The sequence below is a fragment of the Montipora capricornis genome, chromosome 11, assembly GCF_036669925.1.
Source record: "Montipora capricornis isolate CH-2021 chromosome 11, ASM3666992v2, whole genome shotgun sequence".
Classification (NCBI taxonomy): Eukaryota; Metazoa; Cnidaria; class Anthozoa; order Scleractinia; family Acroporidae; genus Montipora; species Montipora capricornis.
In genome coordinates this window covers 37,500,313-37,521,786 of record NC_090893.1, presented here as the reverse complement: position 1 = coordinate 37,521,786, position 21,474 = coordinate 37,500,313, and positions in this window count along the sequence as shown.

Here is a 21,474-nt window from a genome sequence, read left to right as displayed (position 1 = left end):
TTTCTCACTCCCTCATTTGTTGATCTTGTTTTAGGCTGTACATCATTATATTAAGATACTTCAACATTACATTGCTAATTCACATTAGGAGACATCTTTATATATTAAGAAAATTTGTATCCTGTTTAATATTTAATGCGGCAACCTTTGTTATCAATAATCTGTTGAAGGCGCTGCGGCATTGAAGCGATAGTTTTGTTTATTATATTAACTGGAATACTGTAAATAGTGCGTATTACCCTGGCTTTGAATTCTTTGAAGGTTTCTTTAGTTATTTTTAGTTGTAAGGCATCATCCTTCAGTCTTACTCTCACTAAATGAAAAAAATTCTCGATAGGGTTAAGGTCTGGACTTCTGGGAGGAATTTCAATTAGAGACATATCACAGTTACAATTCTCCATCGCTCTTTTTGCAGCTCTACTGTTTTGTGAAGGATCCCCATCTTGCAGCCACAACCTACTTCCATTTTTGTTTGCCTTGAGGAATAATGAGTTGAAATTCTTTTCAATAAAAGTAGCGAAAAAATTACCCGTTAGGTGATCATATGACTCACAAAGAACTACCCCCTCACTATAGGTTATAGCTACAAAAAGCTTCACTAGCTTACTACCAGTTCCTTCCTTACTGCCCTTTGCTGTGCATCCGAACGTTAATCCTTCGCCTCGTTTTCTCCAAATTCTTGCTTTAGGTGCCGTTGCCACTTTTAATGGGTTCGTTTTGAAAGCGAATGAGACCCCATCCAAGTAAAATGCCACTTGCCTCGTCCAAACGTCGCCATCATAAATTGTTTTCATTACATTGCAAAATGTAACTCGCCTTGGCATATCATCTTTAGTCAATAGTCCTTTCTTTCGCGTCTGCAAATAGTGGAATCCTTGGCGTTGAAGTAAGCGGTTTACTGTTCTCTCGGAAACCTCTTCACTGCTCACCCCACTTTCTCGCATTAAATCTCTGAGAGAAAAACTGGGATTTTCATTTCTCAGTTTCCTGACGTTTCGAATCAGGAGACGTTGTTGCAGGGCAGTTACTTTTTGCGGGCGTCCCGTTCTTTTTGGGCAAGATGAAATTCTCCGGATTCCCCCTTTTAAAATCCTACAAGCTGAAGTCGGTGAAATTCCGCATGCCCTTGCTATGGCTCTAAGGCTCATACCAGTGTTCCTTCGTAGTTGAAAGACTGTCGCTCTAATCTCACCGGAGGCATATCCTCTAAAAACCATCTTAAGGAATCAAAATCTTTGGTTAATAAGCTGAATACTATGGGAATAGCATATACCCCTATTACTTTTATTCTTTAATTAACAGGCGAAAAACGTGGCATGTTGGCACAGCCATCTTTACGCGAACGTTCAGTACTGACTGCCATGTATCGTTACATGAAATTTACATCTTATCACGTAGAGACAATCAGTGACACAATGTTGGTACACCGACGGGATTAATCGAGCATCCCTCCCTCTCCCACCTTTCAATGTTGCTTCGAAAATAAAACGTACTGAACAGTTAGTTTGGGTGCATTGCGCTATGCAACATTGAACGGGGGAAAGGGGGTGGGTGTTCCAACGACTTATGACAGTGATTGTATTATTGAATAAAGTATCGAATAACCTTAACCTAATCATGTCACGTTGCTGTACGTCTGAAGATATCCAGTGTGTATTCTTTTGATGTTGTAATGAATTTGCGCAACCATTTTATGAAAATTGTTGTGTGGCCTTTGGAAGCACTGAATACCACTGGTAAGGAACTGAATTTTTGTAAAGTTCTTGTTTTCTTAAATAAACGTTAGTTCATTTTAACGCATAGCAACGCATCATGCTATTGTACGTAGCAAAGCGTCGCGTCACATCGCAGGTGGTCTGAGATTTGATTACGGTAATGAAAATTGGCTTTCAAACATAGAAAACATGGATAGCGCTGTAGTTGAACAGTCATCACAAGTAGAATTAGGAGTAAGAGAAGTAAGACGTGTCTACCTTATAACGTATAGTCAAGCTGATACTACTAAAGTATCTTCTCGACAGCGTTTTCCTGAAATTGTCTTAGAGGCCTTTCAGTTACGACAAGTTTCCAACGAATCAACAGTTCAGCAATGGGCGTGTTGTCTCGAGCTCTATCAAACAGGGGGAATTCATTTCCATATGGCCATTAAACTTCGAAGACCAAGACGATGGTTGTCGGTTCGGCAGTTTATTCATACACGATACGGAATTAATGTCCATTTCTCGAATCGTCATGTGAACTATTACACTGCATGGAGTTATGTTATCAAGGAGGATAACGATGTTGTGATGTCTTCCAATCACCCTGATCTTTGAAACACACCTCCACCCGCGACAACAGCTGCTAGCGAGGCTATAGCTGCAGAAAGGGAACACGAACAAGAAATTGAAGGCCAAGAGTCCGGCGAAGAAAGCTCTGCAACAAGATCATCTTCTAAAAAGCGAAAACGACCACCGCGTCTCACCATGTTTGACGTTTCCGAAATTGCTGTCTCCAAAGGTATCAAAACATACTTGGAACTCCTTGCACTTGCCAAGAGACAGAAAATGGAAGGGAAAACAGATCTGGCACAGTTCATTGTCAACCGAGGGGAAAAAGCAGTCGAGGAAGCAATCAGGACGGGGTGGGAGATTGAAAAATCTGAGGAGACGTTAAGGCGTCAGCGAATGTCGCGTATGGAAATTCTCCAAGGAGCTTTCGAAGGAAATTGCGCAGAAAATTGTGACGGCCGTTGGTTGCATATTGCACTGAATATTCTTCAACGAAATGGCATCGCGCGTGATGATTTCTCTGCAGCTATGCGCGAACTATTGGAAAAAGGAAGAGGAAAATATCGTAATATTTTTCTTAAAGGTACAACCAATTGTGGAAAAACATTTCTATTAAATCCATTGACAGTTATTTATAGAGCATTTTTAAACCCAGCGAGCACAACATTTGCTTGGGTAGGCGCAGAGTTAGCCCAAATAATATTTTTAAATCATTTTCGCTGGTCTGCTCAAGTGTTACCATGGCAAGATATGTTGCTATTGTTGGAGGGACAGCCAGTTCACTTTTCGGCGCCCAAGACACATTATGCGCAAGACATAGTCTTCGAGAAGGACACTCCAATTTTCTGTACTTCTAAAAGTGAAATCGTTGCAATTAAAGGGGGTGTGGTAGATGATATAGAAACTCAAATGATGTCCGTAAGATGGCGTGTCTTTACCATGTATGCTCAGATACCGGAGTCGGAGCAAGTCGTTTTGAGCCCTTGCGGGAAACGTTTCGCTAAACCAATACTAGAATGAACAATGATGACATTGATTTAGTGTACCATTAAAATTTGCCACGGTTTATTACTCTGCGTGCAGCCTTCTCCTAAATACTATACCAAAATCACTAGTAAATTACAAACGCAATATACTAAAAGCAATGAGTAAATACTTATTTTCCTTAATTAAAAAAAAAAAAAAAGATTACACACCTAAGAAGTGTAGCACTTCAGTGTACATTATAATGATTTCCGCTGTATACTGTTACGCAATAAACAACGGGTTACCATTGTAACCCGATGAGTTTTTAAAAGGTTATCAAAGTACTTGACTTTATAAATTTCGACGGGTTACAATGGTAACCCGTTTAAAACAGATTACAACCTTTTCTCATTCCCTCATTTTTTGATCTTGTTTTATGCTGTACATCATTATATTAAGATACTTCAACATTACATTGCTAATTCACATTAGGAGACATCTTTATATATTAAGAAAATTTGTATCCTGTTTAATATTTAATGCGGCAACCTTTGTTATCAATAATCTGTTGAAGGCGCTGCGGCATTGAAGCGATAGTTTTGTTTATTATATTAACTGGAATACTGTAAATAGTGCGTATTACCCTGGCTTTGAATTCTTCGAAGGTTTCTTTAGTTATTTTTAGTTGTAAGGCATCATCCTTCAGTCTTACTCTCACTAAATGAAAAAAATTCTCGATAGGGTTAAGGTCTGGACTTCTGGGAGGAATTTCAATTAGAGACATATCACAGTTACAATTCTCCATCGCTCTTTTTGCAGCTCTACTGTTTTGTGAAGGATCCCCATCTTGCAGCCACAACCTACTTCCATTTTTGTTTGCCTTGAGGAATAATGAGTTGAAATTCTTTTCAATAAAAGTAGCGAAAAAATTACCCGTTAGGTGATCATATGACTCACAAAGAACTACCCCCTCACTATAGGTTATAGCTACAAAAAGCTTCACTAGCTTACTACCAGTTCCTTCCTTACTGCCCTTTGCTGTGCATCCGAACGTTAATCCTTCGCCTCGTTTTCTCCAAATTCTTGCTTTAGGTGCCGTTGCCACTTTTAATGGGTTCGTTTTGAAAGCGAATGAGACCCCATCCAAGTAAAATGCCACTTGCCTCGTCCAAACGTCGCCATCATAAATTGTTTTCATTACATTGCAAAATGTAACTCGCCTTGGCATATCATCTTTAGTCAATAGTCCTTTCTTTCGCGTCTGCAAATAGTGGAATCCTTGGCGTTGAAGTAAGCGGTTTACTGTTCTCTCGGAAACCTCTTCACTGCTCACCCCACTTTCCCGCATTAAATCTCTGAGAGAAAAACTGGGATTTTCATTTCTCAGTTTCCTGACGTTTCGAATCAGGAGACGTTGTTGCAGGGCAGTTAGTTTTTGCGGGCGTCCCGTTCTTTTTGGGCAAGATGAAATTGTCCGGATTCGACCTTTTAAAATCCTACAAGCTGAAGTCGGTGAAATTCTACATGCCCTTGCTATGGCTCTAAGGCTCATATCAGTGTTCCTTCGTAGTTGAAAGACTGTCGCTCTAATCTCAGCGGAGACATATCCTCTAAAAACCATCTTAAGGAATCAAAATCTTTGGTTAATAAGCTGAATGCTATGGGAATAGCATATACCCCTATTACTTTTATTCTTTAATTAAGAGGCGAAAAACGTGGCATGTTGGCACAGCCATCTTTACGCGAACGTTCAGTACTGACTGCCATGTATCGTTACATGAAATTTACATCTTATCACGTAGAGACAATCAGTGACACAATGTTGGTACACCGACGGGATTAATCGAGCATCCCTCCCTCTCCCACCTTTCAATGTTGCTTCGAAAATAAAACGTACTGAACAGTTAGTTTGGGTGCATTGCGCTATGCAACATTGAACGGGGGAAAGGGGGTGGGTGTTCCAACGACTTATGACAATGATTGTAGCCATGCCAATCTTTTTGTAGGATATGTTGAACACCAATTTTTTAATTAGTACAACGGCCCCAAACCTGAACTCTAAGGTCGCTACGTTGACGACTGCATCGGAGCTATTTCATCCAGCAGAGAAGAACTCGGTCAATTTATAACCTCCGTCAACTCTTTTCATCCGGCTCTTTAATATACCTGGGAAATTTCGGAAACTTCATTGGCTTTCCTAGATATCAAAGTTTCGACTAGTGGCAACGAGCTATGTACCAGTGTGCACTACAAACCTACAGATTCTCATAGTTATTTGTTGTATTCATCGTCACATCCATCACATGTCAAGAACTACTTAGACTTCGACGTCTATGTAGTGATGACTCCGATTTTTCCAGCAAATCAGAGGAGATGTGCCAGTTATTAGAAAAACGTGGATATCCTGTCTCTGTGGTCAAAGCGGGCCCTCATCGCTCCCAACAATTTGATCGACAGTCATCACTACAAACGTCACAAAAAGAATGACAGAATTCCATTCACCCTCTTTTTCCATCCTCATAATCACGCAGTCAAAAGTATAATTCTTAATAATTTTAAATTACTCCAAAATGATCCGGAGAGAGGTAGAATCTTGTCGCAACCTCCACTTATTTCATTCAAACGCGACAAAAACGTAGGCAACTTTTTAGTTAGAAGCGCGCTCAAAACTAACAAGCAACCCGGCACTTTCAAATGTGCGCGCTCACGATGCAAAACTTGTCTTTTCATTCTTAACGCTAGCAAGATATCGGGACCTAAGCAATCTGTTAAGATCACCGATCATTTCACATGTAATTCCGCAAATGTCATTTATTGCATAACCTGTACGTTATGCAATAAATGATACATTGGCAAGACAGGTAGATGACTAGGCGACCAATTCCGCGAACACCTTCGCGATGTTGAGGAGAATGCCAAGGATGTATCCAAGCCAGTCGCTTGTCATTTTAATCTCCCTAACCACTCCAAAAAACACATGGCTATCTGCGGCCTTTCCCTACATCTAGGTACGACGGAAAGCCGCAAGAATCTGGCACAAAAATTCATCTTCGAAATCGGGACCCTTAATCCTCACTGTATTATATAACGAACGCTTTTCATTCAACTAATGTATTCCTATTTTTCACGTTGAAATGTTACCACCAATAGCGTAGCTCCTACTGTACTATAAAAAGTACACGTAACCCACAATTCCTCGATTCGCTCTGACGAAGGGCGAACGCTCGAAACGTCAGCTTTTAGAATCTCTGTACGGTGGCCAATTTACATTATCAACTCCGTTGATAAAACCAAATTTTTGAATCTGCATTAAGCTTTCGCGAGAACAATTCCTTTCCCCTTAGACGTAAAATTGATTGACAGCTATCAATATGTACAGCTCAGAAAGGCCACGCCAATCAGCCCCTGGCGTTTGTGGGCGAACGCATTCTTCGGAATGTTGGGGTTTGCGGGCAAGCCTTTCCTTCCATTGTCTCCCCCTCCCCACTCTCTTCACTTTTGCTCTCGCCCCAATTTTTGCTCGGTCAAAACATCGAAATTTCTCTTCTATGCTACACGGAAACACTTGCTGCGCAGACTATGCCTATTGGGACTGCAATGATTTTAATATCGGAAAAACTAAAAGACGATTGCATGACAGAAAAGCTAAACATTTTAAAGGACTAATTAATGGTTATCATGTGTCGGCTCTTGCGGACCATGTTACATTAACTGGCCACAGTTTAAAATGGGATCATTTTTGTAATTTTAGCTTAAGGGCGATCCGACATTAACTGTAAAATAAAGGAGACACTGTTGATCAAAGACTTAAAGCCGACCTTAAATGAATGTGTCAGCAGTAAAAAGCTGTGTTTTTATTAGTTTGTGTCATCTCTATTGTTACTGAATAGTTAATAAGTTAGTGATCCTGTATATTCAAGTTAAACTACAATTTTGTATCAACCCGTTACCTAAACCACTCGACCACCACACCACCGATAGCTGCACAGGGGCAATATTTTAAACGCTATTTGATAATGCTGTATTATCACCCGCCAGCAAAAAACATTTAACACTACAAGAGGTCGGTTTCCAAACTTCACGACAAAGCTTAACATTGTCGTAAATACTCTTGTTCTTTGGCCATCTCAGTTTTATCAGAAATAACACAAACAGCGGTGACAAAAGTAAACGCATACTTGAAATTATCATTTACTTGATGTTACGTATGCTTCTGCATACACCTTCGAATTCAGAAGTGACGGTTAATCAACATTCTCAGTTGCTAGTCCTATGTCCATACGTTTAGGTCATCTTTTCAACAAATATGACCATTTCCCATAATCCATATCAAGCTTTCAGTCTTCTAAATTCACAATAATAGTGAATTCAACGCAAATTAACAATTCAGGATAATCGCGAATTCAAGGGCGAGAACGGGTTTTTCTCGAGCGAAGGCCCTGGCGGCTAAGAGAAACGATGGCATCTGGGAACGAGAAGGCGCATCCGAGGGAGATTAGGCACAAAGAGCTGGCGGTCTTCTCAGGATCCTGGCTCGGTTACCAGGACGAAATTGGTTTCTTCTCATATAACAACTTTCCACCCGGATTCAGGCGTGAAATCTAAAGAACATGGAAGATTCTTTGTTAAAGCAATCTTTACGTTAACTATCAACTATTCCAAGCTTCATCATCGAAGCAGGAGAAGCAAAAACTTGGTAATGACCGTTCTATCAGGAAAATGCATTGTATTACTTTCATCCTGGTAATCACGCTGAAGTGTTTTCCACTTCGAGCTCTCGGCAACCGAGCCAGCCCGCTCTCTCCGCTATATGAACCTCCATTAAAGTCTATGTATGAACACACCGAAATTTCAGTATAAAGGATTTAGGTCCTCTTCACATTATCACGGTTGACTGGGCCGTCTCGATTATGAAAAGGTTTCTGTGAGGGTCGCAATGGGGTTAACCGTCAATCGTCAAAAACCCAATATTTTTGCCGTGAACCGTCAAATGTGTCAGATATCCTTAATTAAGCTTAAAAAGGGCCATTTTATGCTGTTTATAAATGATCGGCGGTTTTCATATGTCACAGAAATATATGTATGTGCAAGTCCACTTCTAGGCTCGATTACCAGCCGCTGTTTCGGGAAATGAGCCAGCGCTCATATCCGAACTCGAGAGAGCGGCGGAAATGGAGCCTAGTCCGCTTCTCGTCTGGGGACTTGAACCGGTTGGAGACAGAACTGACTTCCGTCTGTAAACACTTTCGGTGTCATATAAACGTCAGTCATCATGGGTCACTTCGAATCACCCTGGCAATGGTCCAAGGCGTAGACAGGCCAAACAAGACGAGTATTGGTCCCTGAGATATTAATTGAATAAACCTCAGAACTTTTCTCTAACGAGCACATGTTTTAAAGATCTCTCTTTTCCATACGAAATATGGGGAAGATTTTGAAAGATTTTTCTCAGCAAGGGCTGGTTTTGTAGAAGCTGCCAGTTGGTTGTTAAAAATCAGTTTGAGATCATATATCATGTCTTCGTATAATTTTCAACGGTGAATTTAACAAATCGAAAGTGGTTCAACGTTGTCTGTACTCTTATCGACAACGATATTCGTCATCAAAGTGGTTGAAATGTTGTGGACTCACGAGGCACAGCCGCTGAAAGTACGAAGATTCGTATTGTCTTTGACGCTTCAGCTCGATAATGATAATGCACCCTCATCCACTTATTGTCTTCATGCGGGTCGTCGCTTGCAAAATCAACCGTAGGCAGTACTGGTGACAGGCGCGATTTCACCAGGTTCTGATAACAGGCGACATGAAGCAAGCCTTCTTTCAAGTTAGGATCGGTGAACAGGACCGTGATGCTATGCAATTCCACTGGATTGCCGATCGTGAGACAAGACGTGTGGAGACTTTGCGGTTTACGAGAGCGTTGTTCGGCCTTTCCTTGTCGTCGTTCCTGCTAGGGGGAGTAATTCAACAACACTTAGAGCACTGTCGTGCAACGTATCCAGAGGTTGTGAGTGAGATAGAGAAGAGTCTATACGTTGACAATCTGATCGATGGTGGTCCTACTGTGAGGGAGGCTATGCAAGTCAAAGAGACAGCGACCGAGATAATCACTCAAGGTGGATTTACACTTCACAAATGGCATTCGAATGCCGTCCAGTTAGACGCAGTCAGTACAAATCAGAGCAGTGAGACACAAGAAACTTATGCAAAGCAACAACTGGGTGTTCCCCAAAGAGGGAAGGGGTTGCTCCTCGGAGTTTGCTGGGACATGGAAGAGGACACCCTAGAAGCCTCAGAGGTCCTAATTATGCTTTACTATGCCCTAATTTACCCTTTCTAATTTATGGTATTCAACTGTGGGGTCTCACATACCCTTCCTACCTAAAACCACTTTGCAAAAACGAGTTGTCGAAGTAATGATTTTTTCCGACCTTAGATCACACTCAGAGCCATTACCATAGTCTCTCAGACTCCTAAAATTCTCCGATATAATTTATCTCGAAATTCTTTCTTTTGTTTATCAGTGGTACCATAAATTAAGCCCTTCTTGTTTTGATGATTATTTTAATCCAGTACCTCCCATTCATTCCTATTATACACGTCCATCACTGAATAATAATCTGTTTGTTAAAACGGCTCATACCACTCAATATGGTATTCGTTCACTTCGCTACACTGGTATCAACCTTTGAAATTCTTTATCAAACCGTTTTCTAGTTTTCGTCAATATATCAAGAACTCTGTGATTGGTGGTTATAGTGTTATTACTTCCCGAAGTTTTGTGAATATATTAGCTTTTACTACTGTAACTATTCAATTAATGAAGTAATACTTTTTGTCTAAAACAGCTACTGTGTAACCATATTCCTTCTACTCGCATTCTTGTTTTTGTCGCCTACTCGATTACTAGTTCTATAAACTATTTAGGTGCCCCAAACTCGACACAATGAACGTAAATTTGAAGAATTTTATCGTTTCTATCACAATATTTTGTTCTTATATTTAAAAACACTGAATTGTATTCACTTAGAATTCAAGTTCCTCTCTGATCGTGCCCAGCCTTCCAAGAGACGTGTATTGAGAAAATTGTCCAAAGTCTACGACCCACTGGGTTTGGCCTCACCCACAACGCTAAGTGGGAAATTGCTCTACCGCGAGGCCTGTGAACTGAAAACACCATGGGACACACGACTACCAGATGGGTTTATCAAGGAGCTATCAAAGTGGGAGGAAGGGTTATCTACAAGTGTAATCGTACCGAGGTCCCTCACGGCGCACAGAGAAAAAAATCACCAAAATCGACCTGTACTGCTTCGGTGATGCGAGCGGTAAAGGGGTTTCAGCTGCCTTGTATGCTGCAGTTAAGCAACCATCGGGAGTTAGTGTTGGGCTAGTGACTGCAAAGGCGAGATTGGCCAATCAAGGCCTGAGCATTCCGCGTCAGGAATTGGTCTCAGGACACATGGCAATAAACCTGATCACCAACACGAGAGACGCGGTTGAACGGTTTCCTTCACTTCACTGTTGGCTTGATAGCACGATGGCCTTGCACTGGATAAGAGGAGCTGGTGATTTTTTGCAGTTCGTGAGAAACCGGGTCAGTAAGATCCAACAACATACAGACGTGAAATGGCGTCATGTGACAAGCCAGAGAACCCCGCAGACCTTGGAAGTCGCGGTGGAGGTGTGCAAGGGGAGGCCTTGTGGTGGAAAGGATCAAAGTTACTGGCAGAGAGAGAAATTTGGCGAAGTGGGATCGCGACGATTGGTATTCCTGAATCCCAAGCAGAGGCGAAAGTCACTAGAGAGGCGTTTACTGGAGTTCGCGATATAACACATGCGTTTAACATACTGCTGAGGAAGTTCGCTTTGTGGAAAACCCTGAGAGTTTGTGCTTATATCTCACGCTTCGTTTGCGACTCCCGTGAGCGCAAGGAAGAGATAACATTGGGACCGCTCACGACTGAGGAGATTGAGAAACAAAAGTACTTCTGGACCGTGCATGCACAGAGTAGCGGAAAGAGATCAGAGAAGTTTGAAGATGACGTACAGACTTCAACTGAACCTTCTGGAAAGACCTGATGGGCTTCTAGAGTGTCGAGGAAGAATTCAGGGGGATTACCCTATTTACCTTCCCGATACGCACCCCTACACTGAGAAACTGGTGTTGATGTCACGTCTGGTTACGCTTCATGGGGGAGTGGTTCTTATGATGACAAAAGTGCGCGAGGGTCACTGGGTGCCAAGACTAAGACGACTGGCGAAAAAAGACAATAAAGAGCTGTTTTGGCTGCAAACGATTCCAGGCTACTGCACTGACAAAGCCTTCTCCTGGAAGTTTACCAGGAGATCGAACCGAAGGAACATCAGCATTTCAAGTAGTGGGTGTCGATTTCGCCTGACCTTTGAGATATCGGAAGAGAAAAAAGAACGAAGGCAAGGCCTACATTATACTCTACGCTGTGCCGCCTAACCCTTGGGATTTTCCCGGAATTGTTGTCGAGTTTGGATACCGAAGAATCTATGAGCAGTTTAAAAAGGTTCATAGCACGTCGGGGACGCCCAAATACGTTCTATTCAGACAATGGAAGGACTTTCGTTGGGGTAGCAAGGCTTCTGAAGACCATCATGGCTGACGAAAAACTACAAGATTACCTAGTGCATTTTGGGATCAGGTGGAAGTTCAACTTGAGCAGAGCGCCCTGGTGGGGAGGGCAGTTTGAACGATTGATAGGCCTGGTCAAGCGAGCGCTACACAAAGAAATTGGCGGCGGGATGCTAAAATGGGTTGAGCTACAAGATGTCTTACTTGACGTTGAAGTAGCACTCAACGATCGCCCGCTGAGCTACGTTGAGGACGACTCTCAATTACCAGTGCTGACTTTAAATTCACTACTTTTTGGACAACCTACTGCTGGAGTTGGAACATCATAATTTGGAGACCCTAGATTTGCGATAGCGTGCGAGGTTCCTCAAGCGATGCAAGGATGTGCTGTGGAAGCGATGGACCGATGAATACTTGAGGTCACTGCGCGAGCAATGTCGTCTCAAACACTCAGGAAGGTCTCCTACCATAGCGATAGTTGATGTAGTGCTGATCAAAGATGGAGAGAAACCGAGGGAAACAGAAATGGTGATCGTTGACAGACTCATCACCTGACGCGATGGATTGGCGAGGGCTGTTAAGATGCGAGCTGCACGAGCGATACTACATCTGTACCCCCTCCAGTTGACTTGTGACCGGAAGACAGAGAGACATGGAAACGAAATGCATCCTGATGCCACAGAATATCGAGAGTGTACCCAAGGGCGTTTTTTTCCTTTGAATTTGTAATCGGTGACTGAGACATTCGAGATACAACGAGTGTTTAACTGTAAACAGGTCGAAAGCATGGTCGACAGCGAGAGTAACGAGAACGAAAGTGACTAGTTTCCAACAAAGTCATGTAAATGGCCGTCGCGTTGTTAAAACTATGGCTTGTCTATGATTCTTACAGTGGCACATGGTCCACGCACTCATGGATAATTGAAATTGCATCACAACCGGTGCAAAAGGCAAAATGCAAGGTATACCTGGAGGACCATCACCACCTGCTAGCATTACTCGAAACGGATCCGTTACTTGACTGGACAACTATGTTGTCCACATACGGTCCAATGAGCCCCCATGCATCAAGCCCGCCTTGAAAGACCTGAAGGACCAATGCACGTATACTGAGCACACCGGGTGAAATTCGATAAAATCCGAAATTTAGAATGTAAAAAAATACAAGCCCTCGGTGTGGTGGAAGGAACTTTCGAAAAAAAAAACTTAGTGGCATGACATCGGCTGTGTCAGTCTGGGGCCACCTCACTGATTCATTGCGTCACCCTGACGAGGCATCCAGCTAGCCTAAATTAGGCAACAAGATCAATAATCATCTCTTTTGCAATTTTTGAGTATTTTTCTGCCCTGCCTGACAATTACAAACCGGTGTGTGTGTACCCCGTCCTCCTTGTTTGTACTCTCATTCAATGCGGTCAACTTGAAACAAGCTTCCCTAATCCCCAAGAAATGACGCATCTGGTCCTTATGGAGTCTTATCGTGGTTCCTGAGGAAAAACGCAAATTTGTTAAGGACGGTACCTACTAACTCAAAGGTGTTTTTGCGCGGTTTAGTGAATATGTGAGAAAAGCAGATCTTAAAAAGTGTTATTGGAATCCAAAAAGAAAAATGGGGGTAGCCACGCATTTTGCAAAGAAAATTAATCCACAATATTTTTAAAAAGCTTTAAAATCCAAAGCAATGTAAGGCCTTTTTTCCAAATTGAAGCTTAATTATCTCTGAAAAATGCGTGATTACCCCCAATTTTCTTTTTGGATACCAAGAGCACTTGTCCTGCTTACACCGCATAGTTTTCAATATCCCTATATTGATAAGCACCATCCATAGGAAAACCGAGTACCTCGAGATGGGCAGAACGTATGCGCAATAACAATAGTCCTGTCTCACACCGTCTTGGAAATCGGCTGCTTTTCCCCAAGGAAAAGCTTATGAAAGATATTATCAAACATGTCTGTCTCATTTCTTTGACACCTATTTTGTCGAAAATAGTTAAGGAGTTTGTCGTGGAGGAGCATGCTGACAACCAGAAAGAAGCTAACAACCACACATGCGCTATTTAATGACGTGAGAACTTTTGATCTGATTGATCATGCAATTTTCTCCAGGAAATTAGCGTTTCTGGACGTTCCAAGCTGTATAAAGTGCTGAGTTGTTGACTTTCTTAGGCATTGCAAACAAAGGGTTAAATTAGAGGACGATTGCAGATCTGAATGGAAATTCCGTGTTTCAACCTATACGTACACGTACACGCACTCCTTTAGATGCACATTTTGGATTTAATTTGAACGTGAATTTTCGAGTTAATTTTCAGTGTCAAGGATTGCCTAGTTCATTGTGGAACTAACATGGAGTCCCATAGAGGGACAAAACTGGGTCTATGATTATTCATACTTGTGACTGAGGATATTAAAGCCAATAAAATGGATCTCGGAGAAAAATGTACATTATGCCACGGTCGCTAAGCCAGTAGAAACGAATCATTAAAGCAAGCAAGATCCAGGACGACGCAAACCACTTTGTTGTTGTTCTGTCGTAATTTGTAATAACTGTCGTAATTTGTCAAAACTTGAAGTAATTACATGTAGCCGGCACAAAGCGCGGGAATATGTGCACGCCCGAGCTACGATTGGTTTTGGTTTCACTTCTGATTGTGAAAAAGTGGTGCGAGAACTTTCAACCGATCACTGAGTGAAGTAATGCAAAACCAAAGTAATTATCTAACTACTTTCGACACTGAATTAAAAACCACTCTAAAATTGAACCACAACATAAAAAAGGGACGCACCATTAGGCAAGAAAGAATCGCGTCCATTTCTAAGTTTTACAAGAGGAATGAGTAACGTGTGATTTGTCTGAATAATTTTGACTAAGAAGGTGTTCTGAAACTGCTGTTTGGATATAACTACAAGTAGGACCAGTATAGGGCGTCTACGTTCATTAAAACTGTCTTTGAGGCGACGTTTAGTTTTCTCACTGTGTTGTAAATAACATATACGACGTTGAATCATGTAGGTGCCTTTGAAAGTACGACAAGTCTTGTAATCTTTGATTATTTAAAGATGTTTGTTTTCTAGTGTATTACAAATTACGACAGCTTTCTTATTACAAATTACGACAAAGTTTTTACAAATTGCGACAGGTATTACAAATTACGACTGAAGTATTACAAACAAGACGCCTACAAGGGCGTATCCGTGGAATGCGCAAACAGTTAACACAAATTGTCCAGTTACAGTGAACTTCAACTACAGGTAAACTTCGGAAAATGGTGAGAGATTACCAGAAAGATAAATCTGTAATATAACTTGAAGTTGTTTGTTGTAAAAACTCATTGTTTATGTTACTAAATTTGCAAATGCAAACAACGAAGCCCTATTAGCGGGTTATCAGGATACGGGATTATTTATTGATTTTTTGAAGGAGACTTTATTCAAATCCCACAGTTTTACTTTCTTCCTTAACTCCGTTCATCCAAAAATTACAAGATCAGCCTTAAATCATCCGAAAAACCTATTTTAAATCACAGTTCAACAACTTATTATCCTGGGCCTGTTGTTCAAAAGCCGATTAACGCTAATCTCAGGTTTAAAATGAACAAAGGAGTTTTATTCTCTACTCCCAAATGCTGTTCAAGGCTGATTCTCGGTAAACCTTTGCATTAAAAGAAGTCAATCTTGAAAAACAAAAATAAGGAAACTTTCACCAAAAGTTGAAAACATGAAACAAAAGTTAACAGTAATACTGGATTAAGTTAATCTGCTTTCAAACAACCGGGCCCTGTATTCGAAGTCCGGTTCCGTAATCCTGGTTTAGTTCCTTGCAAACTGTTTAAATCTGCGGTGGCGAAGGCAAAAAGACACTTCTTCCGTGAAAACTGTTTAAATCTACCGTAGCGAAGACAAGAAGACAACATCTTCTGTACTGCACTTCTCTTAATGCTCAAAAATCTAAAATTCCTTAATTGCGTGTTCTATAGTCCAGTCCAAAGTTCTAATTTTACAATTCGATAATGCTTGCTTTCAATATTAGAGTAACTTGGTACCAAACGTTCCACAATAACTTGAAATCTCGTTAAGAAACAAGCTTAATACCAGTAGTCCAGTCCGGGTTCAAGTCGACAAAACTCTCTCTATCATCGATTCAAACTCAGGCTACAAGTAGCAAACAGTTCTCAGAAACTACAAAAGTTCGCCATGATTCTACAATCGAGCTGAACAAAAAACTATCGAAAACGGAACCAAGCAACCCTAGAGATCGCTTTTCGAGAGAACAGACAAACAGCCGAAACTGTTCTGCATGTGCCTGCCCCTTACGGCACCGAAAAAAATACCGTACGTACTACAATGGTTCTTGACCGAAGCCCTTATGCGAGAAACTAATCTTACCCAAAAGGCCGAGAAGCGATATTAAAGGATGCGGGATATTTAGGTAAAAAAACATAGTGGGGATAAGGAATTTTTGGCTGGGGGCGAGGTGGGTTGAGGAAGTACGGGATGTTTTTTAAAGTAGGAACGCATTGCGTAAATGTGATAGTGCAGTACTTGACAGTGTTTTTTTCCATAACTGTCGACTGAGCTGCGTTTTGTTTTTTCAGGAGATTCAAGTTGTCCTAGCGTAACATGTAGCTTTAATAGAGCACGATATTGTTTGGGTATCGTAAGTCATTTCAGTGCCATGGTAGATAGATATCTTTGCTAAATACCCCCTGAGAAGACATGTGGCTCAGTAAAATATTAAACCCAAACATTTGGCTTCAAGGCTGACATGTTGATCATTTACAACTTCTTTCTCACCTCAAGCTTGAGCGTGTACTCTGAGCTTCTGACAGCTTTCCAAAACCTATGTTCACTGTAGGTAAGCCTTTTCCGGCGGGGTTAGTATCTGGATGGGGGACGTCAAAATATTCGACTTGCTGTCAGGAACATACGACCAAAATTTCTATTTTTACGCTCAAAAATGCGAACTAAGAAAGGTACAGATTTTGTTGGCCTGCTTTATGTAAAACAAATATTGAGGCAAAAGTAAATAATTAACAATTATTCTTAGAAATCGAGGTGAATAGTTCTGCCAGTATTCACCGAGATTGAACAGAATAATTTAATTGACATCTCAATTCATGCGTAGAAACCTTGCAAGCGGCAAAAAGCAAGCGCGAAAGTGTTTACAGAAGCTTCAGACATGGCAAATCTAAATAACCTTCGCTAAAATCCTCGTCACAAACAGCAAAATGGTCATTTAATACTGTTTAAATCAGCAATCTAAATCGAAAGTCTGCTTTTTAAAATATTTTCACCTTTCGATCAAAGTTTTAGAGGTTTATTTGAAATGGAAAGTGAAAGTGCAGTTGGTAAAGGTTCCACATGAAATGGCAGCTCTAATTGAGATGAGCGTTGGTTTGTTGTGAAATGACTCGTCTTGGTCCCTTGCAGTCACGTGGAACTTTCTTAAACAAACTTTTCAATTCCTCGATTTCAGTAACAAACTAGTTTTTCTGGACGACCAGCCCTACAAGATAGAGTTACTGCCAGCGAAACAAATTGTTGGCGTGAAGATTGTTTAATTTTCAGCAATAATTATCTGGAACAACGAAGTCAAACACTGGTTGGCAAAAGTATGAAGTTTTCTCTTACCTTTGAAAACTTTCAGGCCAAATTTTGTGACCCTCTATGCATTCCGTAGCACAGCATCATCTTGTATTCTCAATATTTCCAATTCATAAAGTAATAGTAATGTAATAAGTAATATCTGATCTGCTAATCGCCCTTTCTCGCAGTCGGAGACTGAATTGCTAAGGGCGCAGCTCAACAAGATCGGGCCGAAGGAGCTGTGCTGCCGGCTAGGCGCTCGGCCCCTGAACACGACCCATGTATGACCTCGGAGCACAGCACCACAGCCTGATGGAATAGGCCGGGAGTCGATTTTGAGGAGGGAGGAAAACCGGAGTACCCGGAGAAACACCCTCAGAGTCAGATTGAGATCGACTGAAACTCAGCCTACATACGACCCGAGGCCAGAGTTGAACCTGGGTCACAGAGGTGGGAAGCACGGTTGATGACCACTAAACCACCCTGACTCCCCAAATGCTGGCGAGTTTACACCGGTCATTTGTTTCGTTTGGATTACGCATTATTATTCATTCAAAATATTTCCCCGTTTCTGATTGGTTAAAACCACACGCATAATTCAACATAACCAGCTGCTGTTCACCAAATTTGGAAAGAAACTTCGTCATCTTGAATCAATGTCGTCAAAAGTGCAGCCCGCTGCAGATTATTGAACCGATGACGTCAAAATGACGTTAAAAGTGCAGCCCGCTGCAAATTCTTGAACCGTTGACCAAAAAAAGTTGGGGACGAGATTGTGTTACTTTTGTTGAGCCGAAAAATGGCTGCGAGTAGGTTTAGAAGTTTGAGAGAAGGAAATATTTTGATTGAATAATAAAGCAATTATTGAATTCGGCTTTCGTAGAATATGAAGAATTCTGCAGATCTCGGAGGATGTTATCCCTAACCCTGACACCCTCCTCGACCTGCAGAATTCTTCATATCCTACTCAGCCTCATTCAATAACTGCTAATTATTCATTCCGTAGGGAGTGAATAATGCGCAATTACTCCGAGATAGCGAACCAATCAGATTTCTTGAAACACCAAGATCACTGAGTGAGTATATACTAAATATTGATATGTAGTTTTTAAGGAGAGAAGAAGGAACTTTTAGGAAGTGTTGATCGAGAATAGAACATGTACAATTTGCCCTCAGCAACAAAAATTTGCGAGATGAAAACATCATAAATTCTGTGCCACGAATATAAGTAGTTACCATCAGCGAAAAAGGTTTCGGGAGATTTTTGTTACCTTCAATCAGAGTTCAATTTTTCTATCGTACTTTCGGTCGCGCAAGTAAAATCGCAAAATCGAAAGTGACATCGATTTTAGCGGCCGCCCGTGATCAAGTTACCTTGCGTGTGTAATAGTGACAACTCACGAAACAAAGGATGCATCTGTGACAAAATGACGACAAGACACCGGGTTTTTGTTAGTTTGCTTCTTTTTAAATTTCGACAGAATGCATGTGAGAATTAAACACAAAGATAACTATCGATGATACTAGTCTAAGTTTCAGCTGAAGTTAAGCTCCTTAGAATGAGGTTAGAAATTGGATGGGGTAACGCTGCGAATTCCCTGTTACGGCGATAGCTAAGTCGTTTTTTTATTTTGTTTGCCATTGAAAGCTATTTTCTTATTTTCTTTCTACTTCAAAACGGCTGAACAAACTGGTTCCCAAGAAATATTGGAGTATTCGTTCTACGCAAAATAATGTTCACAGTGGAACACACAAGTACGAGGCAAGATCTAGAAATAAGTGAAAGATATATATGAAATACATCATATATTGCACTGCGGTTATGAAATCAAAGGAAACCTTGTTGTCTCGCAGTGATGAGCGCAAATTTCTATTGCGTCGAGAAGCCTGAAAATTTTTCAGAACTTCAACGGGATTTGAACCCGCGACCTCGCGATACCGGTGCGATGCTCTAACCAATTGAGCTATGAAGCCACTGACGTTGGGAGCTGGTCACTTCTGAGTTCACAACTTCCCGTGATAAGTAATTATGAGTGAAAGATATAAAGAAATTTTTCAGGCTTCTCGACGCAATAGAAATTTGCGCTCATCACTGCGAGACAACATGGTTTCATTTGATTTCATACCCGCAGTGCAATATATGATTTATTTCATATATATCTTTCACTCATAATTACTTATCACGGGAAGTTGTGAACTCAGAAGTGACCAGCTCCCAACGTCAGTGGCTTCATAGCTCAATTGGTTAGAGCATCGCACCGGTATCGCGAGGTCGCGGGTTCAAATCCCGTTGAAGTTCTGAAAAATTTTCAGGCTTCTCGACGCAATAGAAATTTGCGCTCATCACTGCGAGACAACAAGGTTTCCTTTGATTTCATAACCGCAGTGCAATATATGATGTATTTCATATATATCTTTCACTTATTTCTAGATCTTGCCTCGTACTTGTGTGTTCCACTGTGAACATTATTTTGCGTAGAACGAATACTCCAATATTTCTTGGGAACCAGTTTGTTCAGCCGTTTTGAAGTAGAAAGAAAATAAGAAAATAGCTTTCAATGGCAAACAAAATAAAAAAAACGACTTAGCTATCGCCGTCACGGGGACTTCGCAGCGGTCCCCCATCCAAGTACTAATCTCATTCGGAGGAACTTAACTTCAGCTGATACTTGGACTAGCATCAACGATCGTGATCTTTGTGTTAAATTCGCACATGCATTCTGTCGAAATTTAACAACATGGTTTCATCTAGAAATAACGTAGAAAATTCTCCTTACCTTTAAAGCTTGCCTTTCTCAAAGAAAAAGCATCTGTCCACTTTATGGAATATTTTAATACTGTGTCAATGATGGCGGGTGGAAAGATTCCACAATAAATGTTTGCTTTCATCTAGTTAACGGAAGTGCGTGATGATGGCCGAGTAGTCTAACGCGCTCACAGATAATCGTGAAGGATGGGAAAAGTATATGTGTTCTAATCGCGGCAGAGCAGTTAGGAAATACTGAAGGGTATAAAAGTAAATTCACCCGGGCGGAGCTTAATTTAATATCCTTGGGGTGTGCAAATTTGTGACTACCAACAAAAAAAAAAGACACCAGACCGATTTTAAGACGTGGTATGCCTTCGACATTCCACGTAATTATGACAGGTATTACAAATTACGACAATTACTACAAATTACGACAGAACAGTTGTTAAGCATATAGCAAATAAACTCCAACTCAACGAGAGGAAATGTAAAGGAAGGCATTTATCGTTTGCTTGGTGTGAATTTTTGCTATGACCAAAGGCGGAATTGCTATGTTCCAGAAGTACTCTCTAATGAGGTTGAAAGTCATGAGGAGCTAGCGCGAGTTGAGAATTATCTTTTCTCCTTCTGTCTTGTAAGGCCGCTATGTCAGCAGCAGACCCCGGCACTAGCTACACACATCGCCGTAGTACTATATCAGCCAAGCTTTTTGCTGATATAATAAGCAACTAAGAACACGACCTACGTCATCCATTACTTCCGCCAAATACCGGACGTGTTTCCATTGACCATGAGTAAAGAAAGGTTTCTCATATAGCTACTGTACATAGCCATAGGACAGCAGCCGGTTCAATTTTCGTGTAATATGTTTGTTAACCTATTACGTATAGCCTTTGTAAAACGAAAACAGTTACTTCAATTCAGTTTAACATGTTTGCTTAACCTTTAATAAATTAAGTGTTTTGAAGGGTTGAAACTCCGTGTTGACTATCTATCAGTATCATCTACTCATGTCATAACACTACAAAAATTGTTTCATCAGGCTCAGTTGCAGTGGGGTGATACTTCATCATATATCAATGGAAAAATCAATGGAATTCTTTCAAATCACCAATATATTGGTCACGTAAGAACGGTGCCTACTATTATTATTGCGCATAGGTTCTGCGCATCTGGAGATACTCGGCCCGGTTTGCTTTGGGTGGTGCTTACAATACAGCGATATTTTTGTGCGGTTTAAAACTATGCGGAGAAAGCAGAACTTAGCAAGTTCTCTTGGTACCCATAAAGAAAATTGC